The following is an 18,288-nucleotide window of genomic DNA, read 5'->3' as shown; positions in this document are numbered from 1 at the left end:
GGTGTGGGAGTGGGAGAGAAGAAGAGAAAATGGGGGAGTTGTCTTGAACTTACGTTTATATACTCGGTTTCTTTGGTTCGGGTTTTGGCTCGGGTTGGTTTTTTTTTTTTTTTTTTTTTTTTTTCCTACGGGTCAAGACGGGTCGAGTTCATAAAATTTATAAAACGAAACATTTTTCTAAAAAAAACTTTTATAAAATAACTTTAAATAAAATATCTGGAATCTTTTAAAATAATAAAAATATCATTTATTTACGAAAAATAGATTTTGGTCAGCGGGTTAAATTTCGGGATGTTACAATATGCGATTAAGATGATACACGATGGGTCTTAAAATATCTGGAAAAAAAATTAATATTTATAATCCGTCTCTTCTTCTTCTTCTTCTTCTTCTTCTTCTTCTTCTTCTTCTTCTTCTTCTTCCGGCCACCATAACACCAGTCACCGCCACCACTCACCGTTTTATTCACCACCAATCACCCGTCTTCCAAAATAACCACTACCCATCCCCGTCACCGTACACCACCACCATAATCCACTGCCGTCATCGCCACTTCCCATAGTCACCACCATCTACCCTCCGCCATCCACTATACACCACCATCATTACAGCCGTTGTCCATCCACCAATGCCACCGTACCACCCCCATTTCCACCGTCTAGTATTCGTATTACTTTCATTCATCCCGACCCAAAGGTATGTAAATAATTTTATTTTATTAACCCGGATTGAATTTTATCGGTTTGTGGGTTCGGGTTCTTGGGGTTTAGCTAGATGTGTTTGTTTTTTGGTTTAGATAGTGGCGGGTTTGCGAGTTGGGGTTACTTTGGTTACTGGGTTGTTGGTTTTGATAAATTTTGGAGATGTGAAATTTTGGGTGTGTCGGGTGGTTTTTTAGTTTATTATGTGAAGTATCAGTTCCTACAATAAACGATTAAAACTAATAAATAAATGAACTAAATCACATACAAATTAACCAACCATCACATCCCCACACTTATCTTTTGCTTGCCCTCAAGCAAACTCTAAAGCAAACATCAACCTTAATGATAGGTATGTAAATTATCACCATTAATACTAGTAAGGTTTAAGGTCATATCCAGCTTCCTAGACCGACGCTTTCTAGATTGACATCCCACAAATATGGTTAAATGATATAATAAAAACAATAGAGCCACCCGGACGAGTCTACTTTGTTTCCGGTTAAGGCACACATGCTCATACCCCTCATAATATAATATCTCTCCTCTCGGTTTAATATCTGGACTAGCAAAAAATGTGCTAGTATCTCTCTGCCCTCTAAACCAAGTCTGAACACAAAGTAATAAGCTTGGAAGCAAGTCAAATCTCCACCCACATAAATGCATTGACACGAATGCAAATCAAGAGGGCTTAAAACGGGTTGTAATAGGGCTAAGTGTAAGGGTATGGAAGGGAATTTTTCAAGTAGCTCAAACGATCTGATCCGACTTACAAAACAACTAAGTAAACAATGACATAATATAAACAACTAACTTCAACTTTTTTTTATAGTAATAATACTTGAACATTGCAACTTTAACAAACACGTCTTTTAAGCATAATAAACATAATGTTGAATATATCCTATTGATAAATACTAAACCAATTACAAAGAAACCTATTAAGCCAGATCGTCTCGTAAAATAACATCGGGGTTTGATTAAATGAAAAAAAGGAGGTCCAACAATGTTTTCTAAGGAACCAAACCGCCATCCCTCACATTATCCACGCTCATATATATAACGTATGAGGCCCAACCCCCAATACCCACACTCTCGCTCATTCAGACGAGGCTTAACGTAATTGCATCTATCACTTTTGCATTTAGTCCAAGCTAAGATCCCGAAATGTATGAGACAACCAAGTTCTAGATATTATTGGCATACTGGTTACTCTAGATAATGGCACTCAAATGACATGTGTGTATACTATATAGTATATGTGTATTATATATAAAGCAAATCTTACATACATACCGGAGGAAATAGGCCGCCGACATAAACATGCGTACTTGTCCCCATGACTTGTTATCCCCGCCTAAACTAATCCATTTTTAACTTCTCGTTATGAAAACATTTGCGAGTAAGACTATTGAGAAGCTGAAAAACCAACCGTGACCAGAAACCTATAACTTGGTATTAATGACAATAATTAACAGTTAACAACTTTGGTTTCCGAACACACTTCTAGGAACTACCGGGCTCAAATTTCCAAATTTCCCCCATCCCCACACTTGAGGGTTTCATTGTCCTCAATGTTAAAATTTTTAAACAATTAATGAACATTCGAGGGAAGGGGTTGAAAATGACTTTTTTAACAATTTAAAACTCGAGGCTCTAACGTGATGGTTCTACTAGCAATAATACAATTACACTTTTAACATTTAAACTAATAAAACAAAATAGATTATGAAACTGAAATCACCTGATATCGACGACAATGGAATGGACCAGTCGGCTCGCGAAATGTCGTAAACACTATTACACTCTCGTCTCAACCAATTACCAAAACTGGCAACTGAACCTGCAAAATCTCGAGACGTGTAAAAGCAAGCTTCTCACAAGTGTAAGACATAGGTCTTTTAAGAGTTATGAAAATGATTTATGTTAATTTATTAAGACAATTACCGAGCCGAATTAAGTCGTTTCATAATAAATTTTGTTAAACAAGTTAAAAAAGTTAAAAGACCAACCTCACTTTCGGAGAAATCACGATTTCATTTAGCATATGCAACAAGCCCTTTAAACCCCCCCCCCCCCCCCCCCCGTTGCCCGGGAGGACGAGTGGGGTCTCGTAAGGGTTTATAGTGAACTACACCCACAAAGTTCGGTTACAACATAATATACAATAAATAAAACACAGCAGACATCAAAAGATATAAATACATATAAGCTCAACCAGTTACTCATACAATATTCCCAATATTAGGATCCTTATCAGAATTAGGATCCTTATCTTCATTGTCGTTCTTCAATTTCTTTAATGTATCATCTATTCAAGTCAATTGAAGAATAAGGTCATCATGTTCGTTGATTCTCCCCCCCTGAGATGTAACAATCTCAAACCGCTCTTTTGTCTCCTTTTGGCAGTAAGAAATATAACTCATTAATATTCTTTGATTCATCAACATTTAATCCTGTTGTTGACGATCATCTACCATTTCATTCGCGTATAAATGAATCAAGATGAGAAGAATATCCACCTGCTGAGCGTGCGGTAAAACATAGAAGTTTGGCGGAATAGGCTGCACCGGGCCTTGTAGACGAGTAACTCTCATGAATGACAAATCCGAAGGTTGTGTCGACATCATTGTAGCAACATGAGAAGTTACTGATGATGTGACAGGAAGTGTTGGCATATGAGATAAAATCGATTGAGGAATCGAGCCAAACCTTGGATAAGATGATGCAGTCATCGTAAGAGTAATTGTCGGGGTGCTAACAGTAAGCGACACCACCGGCCTTTGTTGCACAAATGACCTAGGAACTTGTGGCTATTTCCACACCCGAACCATGCCTAATCCGACGATTGGGAGGTTTACCTTGAAATTTTTCTTTGCCCTTACGTGTACTTTGAGCAGCATACGAACTGGCTGCCTCAACGTCAGCTCGTCGTCCATCACCCCCATTTCCACCGTCTACACCTTCATCATTACCACCATCACCATCGATCCCACCTGGTTCCTCTTCACGTTCATAATCCGAGTCTTCATGGATCCAACGATCATTAGAAGGACATACATAATACAGATTCTCAAAGTGACCAATTAAATGCTTGGTCCTAGGACGATCTTCTGTTGCTTGACCCCGATATGTCTTCATTCTTTTCATCATATTAGCCCTCATGTGTTCTAATTTCAACTTATCATCTTGTAATGACTAATCAATCACCAGATTAGGAATCAAGTCCTGAATAAATAGATGCTCGAATTGTGGATACATGAGAAACTTGCTCCAAAGATTCTTATCCAAACAATTCTCCTTTAGATGGTAAAAGATAAGCTCGGAGAAATTGAATGGTTTGTTCAATATAAGAGCAACGAACGCGGATTGGAGCATTATCAGACATTCGCCAAAACCTCCCTTTCGCCCCCAAGGAAATGAATCAAAACATGCAATAAATACTTGTGTGGAGCACACAAGTATGCCATATTGTATTGGGAACGTTCAAGGTCGCCAGTGTAGAACAACCTCTTAAATAACCAATGTATCAGTGCCTTATCAAATTCACATGGAAGGTCAATGTTGTCGGAAAACCTCAGCACCCGACGTATCACACCAGGAGTGATTGTTATAGTCGTCTTGTTAATCTCGGCAATGTTGTGTTTCTCGGACACCACCTATTTAGCTGAATCCCAGAATGGAGGAATTATGCAAAAATGTATCGAAACATTAGCAGTGATAGGTTAGTGGATCCGGGATCGGCGTAAAAATGTAATAATGTCTCCAAAAACTTCTTGATCTTCAAAGTTGCCCAGTACAAGTGCACAAATATTGTGCTTCTTGTCATATTGTAACACTGGACCTGCTTGAGCTTGTTGTTGCTGCTTCTTGTCATATTGTAACACTGGACCTGCTTAAGCTTGTTGTTGCTATACAGGAGGTTGTGCTGGTTGATCAATAGGTTGAGGATCAATAACAGGAACATCTGGGATCATTTCATCAGCCATTGTTGTAGTCACAAAAACCCGAGCATTAGTAAAGTAGAACATAATATTCATTTAAATAATAAAAATTCAATATTTATTTAAACATATTGAATTCTGTTTGAAATTATAAGTATTATTCGTTAACACATTCATTCTGATGAATCATGCCATTCGTTATAACGAATGACACCATTCGTTGTCATCTTATTACCGAAAGAATGAATAACGAATATATATGGACGAATGAGTCCATTCGTCAAATATGTGGGACGAATGAATGTTCATTTAGACACGAATTAACATCTATTCATTATTCATTATCGAATAGATACCAATAATTATCAACTTTGACCTCAGCTCATTAAAGTCAAAATCAGTTAGAAACACAGATGGTCAACATGCAGCCAAAGTTCAATAAAACCATGTATGACGATGAATCAATGAAATACACATATCATAGAACTCGTATGCACATCGCTAACCATTCCTAACCAAACATTAAGATCAAAATACAGATTTAAATTGATTTTAGTTTATTACATTGTCCCGGTTAATAAATTTACTAATTAACCTAGCAAATGTTCATGAAATTTGACGAAAATCATCACGTGTGCATCACCTTTACCTTATGGATCTTAATCAATCAACAAAAATCTATTTGGTCATTGTCAAAAATCTAGGAAAAATTGGATAGGGTTTTGCCTTGTTTTTGTGATAATCGAGGCGAATTAATGAGCCGATTCGTTCACCTCCTATTCATTATATAGGATAAAAATTGCACGCAATCCCAGAAAAACGAATGGACCCATTCGTTAATTTTGAATTCAAAATTAAGGAATGGTTCACATTTTTTGGCTCATTCGTTAATACCGTAACGAATAACCAATACGTTACATTTCATAATGAATCAACCAAGATTCGTGATGCGTGTGCAGTGGTGGTAAAATTATTAAAGGATGGATTATGTAGCTTTTGCACAAGATCGTGTTTTAAATTTATAAAAGTGATTTCTACTAAGACTAAACAAACAAAAAATAGACAAGTATACCTATCGTATATGTAGAATGTATTGGTAAGAACCAAGTATCGATCCGTGGACACAAATGTTTCTAACAATGAATCTTCGTTTTACTTTAATCGGAGGTTTTAATCATATTGGGGTTGATTTTTGAACTTTTCATAAAATATAAATACTTATATATAATATATAGGTGACCAAGACGAGAAATTCTAAACAAGTAGATCAATTATATGAAGGATACCATCTAAGACCAAGAATCCACTCCATTGTTCCTTGATGATTATTAAATAAACACGTGATAAACTTGCCGTCATAATATATGATAGAATATCCCCTCATATCTAAGTGAGCATATCCTATGACATAAAAGAAAGTAGCATGCGCATTTTAAAATTAACCCTTTCCTAATGTCATGCTACCACGAGAATGTCAATTTGAGTTGGCAAGTAGTTTAGTAAAGTAGAAAGATTAGGATTAACTTCGATTTCTTAAATACCAATTCTAACAACTTTGGGTGATTATAGTTTAGTCACATAACCTCCCCTTGGTTGATTTAAGTAGGTTATAATTACACATTCCTATAACATATGATTTCTTTAACTAGCATGATAACCTAAGCAATCGTGTTAACGATGTTATTTCAGAATTACCAAAACTAGAGAAATAGATTATAACTTACATCTTATCATTTCTAAGTACAATATAAAGATCCATGTTTTGATAAATTATCATAGTATTTATATCTTTCAAGAACATGAATCAATCATGAACGATTGTCAATATAATTGTCAATCACCAACTTTGAATTGTTGAATTAGGATGGTGAAACATTTCCCATCAAAAGATAATTACAAGATAACCATGTACTTTACTAAACTAAATCACATGTTTAATATAATCATCAAGTAAAACAAAGCTTCTTCATAGATTTTAGATGGTAAATGGAGTTTAGCTCATAATGAGCATTGTTATGAACATTACAAGAGATGATGATAACAAACACATGATTAAACTAAAACAATCTAACCAAATGTGGATGAATCTCCCTTCTTAATGATGATGATGGATTATGATGATGTTGATGATGATGGATGATGATGGTAACCTCCAAGCCTTCAAACTCCTCACAAAATCTTCAATATGAGTGTTAGTGGGTGTTTTTATAAGTGAAAAACCGTATAGAACTCTCTTCAAGGCACACTTGATCAATGCAACATGAGCCACTATTTATAGGCAGTTTGGAGGATGACGCACGGCCCCATGCTTAGGTAGGCACGCCCCCGTGCTTTTATTGACATGTGATATAATTGTTTTGTCTTTTTGTTGAGGGTGACCACGGCCCCGTGGTCAAGAGGCACGGCCCCGTGCTTTTGTTCTCAAAATTTGTTTTTTCTTGTAGATTTTTGTCTTTTCTTGTGTTTAAAAGCATGGGGGCGTGTTTCTTGAGGCATGGGGTAGTGTTTCTTGTTTTTCTTGTGTTTTCTTCCGTTTTTCTTTGTCTTTTCTTGCAGTTTTTAGAGATTATTTGATGCTAAAAAGATGTATAAATTTATGTACATCAAACATCCCCACACTTGAACATTTCATGTCCTCAAGCAATCTACTTATAGATTTCCTCTAAAAATAGCAAGTTAGGACCATAGCATAAACATCCCCAAAAGAGTTCCAAGAAAATGGAAACAAAATAACCATACTTAAGTCATACGAATATATGTGGTGATACATAAAAAGTTTATGAGATTCTGTTTATGCAAAACATCACGTTCTCACAATGTTCACTCACGCTCGGTTTATATACCTGATCATAAATGTGATTTATGTATGTGAACACTCTTAGCCAAAATATAACCTGTGATAAATAAGCTTGTAACAAGTCCAAGTCTCCACCTTTGTGAAGGGTTGCATAGAGCAGAAGGTAATATGGGTTGGTTTAGAGATTTTGGTATTTTTGTGGTGGTTCAAGGGTTTAGGTTAATGGGGACGGTAAATACAACTTCTATTGATCGTCGGGAGTCGTAGGATGTCTTCAACTGTTAGCTCCTTTCTTCTCCTGATTTTTTTTATACTAAACCTAATGACTCTTTTAAGGTCAAATCGTCAAGACCAGTTTTGTCTAGGATGTGAATAAGTTCTTCCTCAATCCTATTTTGAACATAACTTCGAACTCTAATGGATCGTTCGGATTTGAGCCTAATAGCCCCCACCCTCATTAGTTCGGTATATTCATGCTGAGACCGAGTTTGACTTTTTCTACATCTTCCTTCGTGAGACGAGTTTCCGCAAACTAAGCATCATTCGTATCTTTTTCCTCTTCTTTTAAATGTACTTTTGGAAACTCCACAAAATGGTGGCATTTGTTCGTTTTGGCGCCACTTTTTTCCTCAACTCATTGCTAAATAGAAAAATTCTCTCCATAAGTTCTGGAGGCAACCTAGGTTTTGCTAAATGTATGCAGAAAAGGAAACTGAAATCGAAAGAATGCATTTCCAGTTTTTTGAGTCTGCCGGTAAAAGACCACTGTTGTATTTTACCGGTGAGAGGGATAAAGTGGTGTGATAGGGTTTTCGGGTTTTGTAATTTGGAGAATTGTTTGAGAGGTTTGTAGTGATATTACCTTCTTCCTTATATAACGCTTCGTGCGGTCTTAAAATGAATAATTGCGACAAGTTCTAATTCACATGAAATATGGCATGAGGTTTATCTCACAGTAACGGAGGAATTGGGTATACACGCCATATCTTGCATAAACTTGTTCTCGGTATTACAAAACTTCTTTTTACTTTTTCACTCTTTGGTTATAATAGATTTTTAGTTTGGTTATTTGCAAAAAATTGTCCTAGATTTTCTTTTGGTTTGATTGTGAGAAATAGTCTTTGTTTGCTACAAGATATTTTAGTTTAATAGAGAATTTTATGATAGAACCGAGCCCCGGTACGGAAGCGTGAATAATCGGTATTAACGGTGGAGCTCGGATCTGGGTTAAGATCGAATCTCAATCGTATTTAATCTTGAATGATAATAATGGACGTATGTGGAGAGTTCGTTTAGATTAACAATAATCAATAAAGTAGGATGAAAAATTGTATGTAATCGAAACACAATAGATAGATGTAACAGTATGATTTCATTAACCGAATGATTGTCATGATGAACACTCATACATACAAAGGAACGGCCACTCGGGGAGATCTCTTCCCCGGGGGAAAACTCTCCTAATACAATAATAAATCTCACAATGCACACACAACATAAACAAATAACCTACATCATCTATTTATACTAGTCTTGTGCCTTGGTCTTCACTACACCGCCACTTTGATAAGACCAAAGGAATAAAATATAATATAATATTTCACCCGTCAAATGCTTCAATTACTCGTTATAATATCTTGTTGTCTTTCTTTAATTTCTTATTATAAACGAGTAACGATTCGATGCATCGGTCTAAATTATAGTACCCAACATTTTATAATTAGTTGATCAAGCAATTGTCAAATAATTCCCCTCCCCACACTTGAATCTCACATTGTCCTTAATGTGAAAAGATTCATAAGAAGATTAAAATTCTAATTAAGTATGGTGGGTAAAATGGAGAGGGTACTTCCCTACGGGTTAACAAAATTTTGACAGAGAATCCTCTGTTTATCGTATGTTTTCCTGTTTTGTACCTGTATAATATAAAACTGCAAACAACCACAAACAACCAAGCGTGATTCTACTGAAAATTGGGTATGGAATCATCCATACCCTGCCCACAAGGGCTAAATAAGTACCTGCTACGATGTCTTGGAACCCATGGCCATAAAAAGTATCCAACCAACCAACCAACCAAACAAACAAACAAACAACAAACAACAAAAAAATGACAGAATGTAAATTGTTCAAGCATGCATAATAATGTCATGAAATACTACCACCCCATCCATGCCCATAGCTTGACCTACCGTTGCAGCTGTTCATCAGTTACCCATGTCCGGATCAAATGGTTTACGAAGCCTTGTTTGTGCATACTCAGCTGCTATCTGTGCTTCTATTCTGTCCTTCCGTTCGTCATCCATTGTCGTCTCTAATTGGCTTTCCGGGTCCCAAATTTGGCCCCGGTTGTCTATGAACCTCCAAATCTCCGGCCTTACGTTTAAATATCGGGCTATTTGCATTATGCTGCAGAAACTGACGTCAAGAGCAATAGGGTCAGGGCTTTGTGTTCCTTTTCTCTCCACATGATAAGCTTCGTAAAGCTTATAGATCCATGCACCGCCAAAGATTGGAGTATTCGAACTTTCTACGTTTGCATTCGTTCTAAAAAGCTGGCATAAAAGATAAGTAATATTGCAAACAGTTCTATTATTTATGCAATAAAGTGCCCACAAATCCCTCATATTCACCACTCCTTTATTCCTGCTACGTGCCGTTACTGTTTGGCTCAGTAGTCGGTGAATGTATCTCATGAGTGGGTTTCGTAGTGCGGTGCTTCTTGAGCTGTTTGCGCAGTTTGCTTCATCCCAGAAGCTCAGTAGTTCCCATGCTTGTACCTGTGTATTTCCAGCCTCTGCATTTTCATTACCATCTTCATCTTTGAACGTGGTTGCGGCTGCATACCAGATTGCGGTGTTCATTTCCTCACTTGTGTAAATACCCAAACCAATACCCAACTTGGTAATCGATGTCGTGTACAACTCACCCCCACACCTGAACTCAACGGCTTCTTCATCGCACATGTCCAATTTTTTCGTCTTAAATGAGAAGGAGGCTAAGAATTCCTTTGTTAAATCGGTTATAGCCTTCCCTTTTTGACTAAAAACCTATCACCATGGCCCTTTCACAATGGACTTGTACCTGTTCCACTGGTTAACTTTTATCAACGTATCCCTGCTAGCATAGAGGTTCGGTTCTGGCTGGCGTTGGTTAAGTTAGGTTAACTTGGTTTGGGCTCTTCTATTCCATGCATCGCGCCCGAAAAAGACCAGAAATGCATGAATGTCGTCCCCATACTCGGCCATCTGCAATTTGTGTTAAAATTAGTCAAAATGTATCGATAATTATTAATATGCTAAAACAGAGATAAAACCACGGTGCCGTGCTTTTAAAAGCACGACCCGTGCTGTTGCTGTTCTTCAGTTCCTTTCAATTTTGACTTTCTGTTGACCAAAGGATGACCACGATTCGTGTTGTTTAAAGCATGGTCCGTGTTTTTAATCCTAGTTTCAAATCCTTCAAGACTTGAACTTGCCTTTCTAACCGGTTATTTCAACTGGGTTTTCATTTGTTATATATTTACCCAAGATCCGAACCCGAATGATTTCTTTCAACAAATCTTAGAATAAAACCTAGCTATCAATTCATTATCTTAAATCTAAATGAATAACCCAACTAATTTTCAGGTTTAAACCCGATTTGATTAATTGGTGAGATATGGGGGTTAATCTATACATAAGAATATGAAATTGAACAATAGATTCGTTAATTTAACGTACCTTTGGTTGGAGAACGAGGAATTGATGGAGAGAATTGTGAAATTGATTAGTGGTCGGCTGTTTGTGGTGATGAACGAAGTTGTTTTTAGGGTTAAGTGGGTAAAAAAATTAGTTTATTGGTTTAAAACTCGTAACTGCCGTGGACTCAAAAGCATGACCCCGTGCTTTTAAAAGCACGGCCCGTGCTGCACGAGGCAGACAATTTCTTTTGTTTATGTTGTTTATTTGTCGAGCTGGTTTGTTGTTTTTTTTAACTAATTTTCTTTGAGGGTTAGAATCAAGATAGTAATTAAAAGTCATAGATTACATTAAAACATAAAAATATAGTTAAACATAGTATAAATAAAAATACAACAACAATCCCGAATCATGAAACATAACACTAGAAAAAGCAACTTCTATCAAGAAAAAGTCGGAACTTCAACGACCACCATTTCCGAACCGGTATTGGATGTGTGGTGGAGCTCGTTTGGCTTCCAAGAGCTCGAAAAGCTTTTTGTATTGCTTTGTGATCTCCTGGTTGAGTTAGTTGAGCTTGAAAGCCACATCCTTGTTGTGGCTATCCACCACATGGAAGTTTTCGAACCGTAGTAGTTCGACTTTGTTGATTAGCTCGATTAATCGAGCTTCGGTTTGGATGTTGCTTTCGACTTGGTCCCTTATGATGCATTGTAGCCTCATGACCTCTTCCTCAATATTTGAGGAAGAATCATGTTGCTTGTCTTTCCTCACTGGCCTCCATTCAACTTTCTTGCTTTCCATTTTAGTAATTTTTTTGTTTGGTGTGAATGGAATAATGAGTTTTTGCATGCATTATATAGAGACTGGAAAGTTGAGCACGTCCACGTACTTCATGAAGCACGACCCTGTGCTGCTAGGGGAATAAATGTTTGTGATTCAGAGAATTGTACGGAGTAAGCGCGTATCATGCTGAAGATTCTAAGGTGACCACGCTCTCGTGCTTCAAGAAGCAGGGCCCGTGCTTTTTGTCACTACAAATTTTTCCATTGTTTTTCAGCCAAACGTGAGAGTCAGAATTTTTAGAATGATGTTTAGCATGTTATTTAAGAGTTTGATCATCCTAAAAATTATTTTTCTTAAAAATTAAAAGTCCTAAAACAAATACGAGATAAGCCCAGTTATCCTCCAAACGTAAAATTATTCGGGTTAAGCCTGAAATTCCTAACACGATGTGCCTAGTGCAATTTTATACATGAAAATAGAAAATTAAGGTTCCTAGATTTCTCCGAAGGGTTATCCTCCGCCGAATGGTCCTGGTGGTGGAAAGTACGTGAAACCGAGAACTTGAAACTGGAGTTGTTCGTTAATGTCTCGAAGTTCCATTTTCATATTTTCCACTGATTCGGTAAGTTGTACGAGACACATTTTAGCAAGGAGATACATTTCGGTAAGATCCTTGGCGAGTTCTTGAAGTTTCAAGAGAAGCTCAGGGTTGGAAACATGTCGGGCATTGTTTCTCGATTGTCGAGGAACGGGAATTGCTTCACTCATTTTAGTAGGCATATCGAATTTTTTTGAGAGTAGTGTTTTGGTTTTGGTTGGTGCAAGGAATGCATTGGCAAGAGGTGCCTTTTATAGCCAACCAGAGACCAGGCACGACCCCGTGTCTTTAGAAGCACGGTCCCGTGTTTTTGCTCTAATAGTTCTGATATAAACCATTCTGATTGAGATTTTTGCAGCGAAGATTCCGGCCCGCATTTTGTGGCATGGTACCATGCTTTTTTAGGCACGCCCCGTGTTTATTTTTATTTTTTTTTTAAAAAAACTTTGTTTTATTGTTATTATTTTTTTACAATGCGTAGTTTATGAAGGTCTTGGCCAGACCTTACTTCCAATTTATTCATCAGTTCTGGTGGAGGATTAGTACCTCAGAGATGGTCTCGAATGGTCCATCGATGTATGGTTTTAATCGATGTCCATTAACTTTGAACTTGTGGCCGTCAGAATTTGAAATCTCAATTGTCCCATAGTCAAAAACTGATTCAACCATGTGTGGACCTGTCCAACGAGATTTCGATTTTCCTGGGAAAAGACGTAAACGTGTGTTATATAACAGTACACGATCTCCAACTTGAAATTTTTTGTTTCCTTTTAGATGGGCGTCGTGTAAACGTTTAGTCTTTTCTTTGTGAGACAAGGAATTTTCTTATGACAGTGCTCTTAGTTCTTCTAGCTCGTGAATTTGATCTTCCCGGTTTCTATCGGCGGACATTAGATTGAAGTTCACTGCTCTAAGAGCCCAGTAAGCTTTGTGTTTTAGTTCTACTAGTAGATGACATGCTTTCCTATAAACAAGTTTGAATGGTGTTGTTCCTTTGGGGGTTTTGTAGGTTGTCATAAAGGCCCACAAAGCGTCATCTAATTTTATTGCCTAATTCTTGCGATTCATCCCTATGGTTCTTTCTAAAATCCTTTTTATTCCTTGATTCGAGACCTCTACTGCCCACTGGTCTGAGGGTGATATAGTGTTGCCAGTCAGTGGTTAACTCCATATCGTGCTAAGACTTTGTCCATTAAAACATTGCAGAAGTGAGTACCTCTGTCGCTGATTAGGGCTTTTGGAGTACCGAATCGTGAGAATAACCTTTTCAGAAATCGTACAACTACTCGAGCATCGTTAGTGGGGAGAGCTTGTGCTTCTACCCATTTAGATACTTAGTCGACTGCTACGAGGATGTTCTTTTTTCAAAGGAGTTAAGAAATGGTCCCATGAAATCTATTCCCCATACATCAAAGACTTCACAAATTTGAATGCCTTTTTGAGCCATCTCATTTTTGTCTGAGATGTTTCCGGCTCTTTGACAAGCATCACATGCTTGAATCAAAGCATGTGTGTCTTTGTATATGGTGGGCCATAAAAATCTTGCGTCAAACACTTTTCTTACCGTGGTGGCGGTGCTGTGGTGTCCACCAGTTGGACCTTCATGGTAGTGTTTGAGAATATCTAAGGCTTCCTTTCCTGCTACACACCTATGAACAACCTGATCGGCACCTATCCTAAACAAGTATGGATCTTCCCATAAGTAGAATTTAAGGTCAGAAAAGAATTTCTTCCGTTGTTGATGAGTTAGCCCTTTTCTTAGGATCCTACAAGCTAGATAGTTTGCAAAGTCGGCAAAACAAGGACTTTCATCCTTCTCTTGTATGACTGCTTGGATATGCATGAGAACTTCATGTGGAAAATTATCATTGATAATTTACTTGTCTCAGGTCCCCGTTTTAAGGTAGATCTTTACAAAATCAAGTCATAACTCACATAGATAAATGTGTCGACAAGGGAGTTAATGACGGGTTGCTATTTTTAATAAGATAAAAGTTTGTTAAAGGCAGAATCAATAACAAAAAGGGTAGTTGCTGAACAATAAATCAAAAGGTAACTAACACAATCATAATTCATTTAAAAGATTTCCGTTCATATAATGTTCATCATACAAACGGTAATCGATTTAGGGTTTCTTGAAGGGAAAGCTATTTCCGTACAATTCTATTCAACCGTCACACTCAAAATATTCTTTTTGTATGTCGTAATCAGCCATCTGTTTTTCCGTGTCCTTGAGGTGTGACCTAATTATTCCTTTTATAGGCTTGACACCTCAGGACAGCTGTCATTCCTTCTAGAAACCCTAAATATATCGTACATACTAAAATTACATATTCAAAATAATCCTAAGTGTAAAACAAGTCTTCCGGGTAGGCTTTGTAGAAGTAAACTTCTTCGAGTAGACTGTGTGCTCTGCCTGCCTTGTTAGACTTGGTAACCTTGAAGTGTGCCCGGGAAAAGTTTTCTGGGTATGCTTTACTTAGAGTATTTTCCATGAGAAAATTCTCACCGAGTAGACTTCAATCTTCCTGATTATATCAGACTTTGCCCGACATAACCTTACTAGCAACCTTGTTCTTCAATGATCCGTTCAACTCTTTGCTTGGAAATAGCTTATTAGCAAAGTGTGCTTGGTAGCACTGTACCCTGCTTGATTTGAACCTTGCCCGATGATACTTAAGATAATTCATTATACATCAAAGCATACTTGGACCACTGTATTATTAATGAATACCTTGCCCGGTCTTCCAATCACTTGGCTTCATGAGCTTGGTTAGCCAAGAGCTTACTCTGAAGTAAACCTTACTCGGCTATGAAGAACAACCCTTCTTGATATAGTGAACCTTGCCCGGCTATACACAAAGTGAACTCTGCCCGGATATCCACTAAAGAAGACTTCTAGAAGATAACCTTGCCCCGTAGGCAAGATATCATGCCCGGCTAAGTAAAACCTTGCTCGGAAGTCTAAGGTGTGCACGGATCCATACTTAGCGAAGTCTGAGGAGGTTGAGAAGATTCTAATCTTCCATATGATCAGTTTTGGGTCAAATCTTGACTCAACGCCTTGTGATGTTCTTCTAAATCTGGGCGTTCTAAGCGTGAGAGATGGTCTGCGACCACATTCTCTGCTCCTTTCTTGTCCTTAACTTCAATGTAAAATTCTTGGAGCAGTAGAATCCATCGGATATGTCTGGTTTTGACATCTTGCTTGTTAAACAGGTAACGTATGGCTGCATGGTCTTTGTAAACTATGGTTTTGTTACGGACTAGGTAGGATCTAAATTTTTCAAAGGCAAAGACTACTGCTAGTAAATCTTTTTCTGTTGTGGTGTAATTTTCTTGTGCATCATTAAGAGTTTTACTAGCATAGTAAATTGGGTGAAAAGGTTTTCTTTGCGTTGTCCAAGTACAGATCCAACCGCAAAGTCACTTGCATCGCACATGATCTCGAATGGAAGGGTCCAATAAGGTGTAGTCATGATTGGTGCGTTGACCCTAAGAGTGAGTTTGCCGGTGCAAATGTCAATAATAGCCTTTGTAGTGGCTAAGAAGGGTCTTCCTAAAATCAGAGGTACACTTTTGTCTTCCTCCATGTCTAGATTTACAAAATCTATTATGAAAACAAACTTGTCAATTTTGATAAGCATGTTTTCAACAATGCCCCGAGGGTATTTAACAGATCGGTCAGCTAACTGAATGCTCATGCGGGTGGGCTTTGGTTCTCCTATCCCTAGTTTTGCAAAGACCGCATATGGAATTAGGTTAATACTGGCTCTTAGGTCGGCCATGGCATTGCTAACAGACAAATTTTCTATGTGACAAGGGATAGTAAAGCTCCCTGGATCGGTCATTTTTGTTGGCAGCTTGTTTTGGAGGACTGTTGAACATTCTTCACTTAGGGTGACATGTGATAGTTCCTCCAGCTTCCTCTTGTTTGTCAGCACTTCTTTGAGAAACTTGGCGTATTTTGGCATTTGAGCGATGGCTTCGATAAAAGGGATGTTGATGTGGAGTTGTTTGAAAAGTCTAAAAACTTCCCGTACTGAGCTTCCAATCGTTCGTGCTTCAGCCATCCAGGGTATGGAATAGGTGAAATATATGTTCGGACTGGCTCCTTGGGTTGTACGGTGCCCGTTGGATCAGTCTTTCCTTATTTTATCAGGGGATTCCTTTTCCGTAACTGATTCTGAAGTTGGAGAGGCAACAGTGGTTGTACCGCTTCTGAGTGTAACAGCGTTAGCTGTTGCATTCGGGTTGATGATTGTGTTACTTGGAAGAGTGTCGGGTGATCTTTCGGATAATTATCGGGCAATTTGTCCGATCTTAGTTTCTAGATTCTGTAGTTATGCTAGTTGACTTTTAGGTAGGATAATTGTCCGGGCAATTTGTCCGATCTTCTTTTCTACTTCATTTGTTTTGGTCATGATTTGGAATAACATTTCTTCTATGTTTGAGTAGCTTGGGTTTTGATGGCTACTGAAACTTTGATCTAGAAATTGGGGTTTCGGTTGGAAGGTTTGATTTAGTTGTCTTTTTTCGAATCTGGGTAAGGGTTGAGTGGTACCTCCGTCTTTCCAGCTGAAATTCGGGTGGTTTCTCCATCCTGGATGGTAGTTATTACTGAAAGCGTTGTTCTGTCGAGCGATGAAATCAACCTCTTCCATAGCCATGATGACTTGTTTACAGTCACTTGTCTTATGACCTCCTCCACAAGTGTCACGGGTGATCTTGGTTTTTGATAGTTCGACTTGAAGTTGTTCGAATTTCTTGGAACAGGCTTTAAGCTGTGCGGTGACAAGAGTGTTGGAATCGACGTGGTGTATTCCTTTATGGGTTGGTGTAGATCTTGGTGGGTTATAGGTGAAACTCTTCTTTGCTGCTTTTTCCAAGACTTCAAATGCTTCGTTAGGTGATTTGGATCCCAGGTCTCCACCGGCGATTTGGCCGATGGCCTGTTTTGTTTTGACTTGATTGTGATTCAAAGAAAGTTTGTACTTGTAACTATACACTCAGTCCATGATGTGGGCATCTTCTCTGAAGACTTTTGTATCTCTCCAATGCTGCGTGTAACGACTCACCATCATCGGTCCAGAATCCGGTAATGCCGGTATTTGGTAGTTTTATCAGGCGAAAAGTATTTGAGGAGAAACTGTTCAACCATCTGGTCCCAGGTAGTGATGGAGCCAGAGGTAAGAGATTCTATCTATTCCAAGGCTTGACCCCTTAGAGAGAAAGGAAAGAGTTTGAGTTTGATCTGATCTTCTGAACAGTTCTGTATTTTAAAGGTTTCGCAGATTCGTAGGAATCAAGATATATGAGAAAGAGGGTCTTCGTCGAGGAGACCATGAAATTGAACTGAATTTTCTACCATATGAATGGTGCTTGATTTGATTTCGAAATGTTCGGTGATATCGGGTGGAGCCACTCCATTGTCGTAGCCTTCGAGAGTTGGCTTGGCATGCTGGCTCATGTTCGGCTCATTGTTTTGGGCCGCCATCATTTCTTCTGTTTGATTTTCTCCTGATGTGGTGGCATCTACTGACTCGTCTTTGATTTTTTCGGCGGTTTCTGCAGTCCGTTTACGCGCTTGTCGACGAAAAATGCTTTCCGATTCTGAAATTGGAGAAACAAGCTCAGATCCGAATGTAGAGGACACACATGGGATTAAATCAAAATTTAAACTATTTAAACTAAATTAATGGTTAGTTAAGTTAAACTACGAGTTAGGCTAAGCTATTCTAAACTAAACTAAGGTCTAAGTTAATTAAGCTAAGGCAAAGGT

This window comes from Bidens hawaiensis, unplaced genomic scaffold (assembly GCF_021521415.1).
Source record: "Bidens hawaiensis isolate Kalapana, Puna unplaced genomic scaffold, B.hawaiensis_p1.1 tig00004477_1, whole genome shotgun sequence".
Taxonomy (NCBI): Eukaryota; Viridiplantae; Streptophyta; class Magnoliopsida; order Asterales; family Asteraceae; genus Bidens; species Bidens hawaiensis.
Note: the sequence above shows the minus strand (reverse complement) of the source record.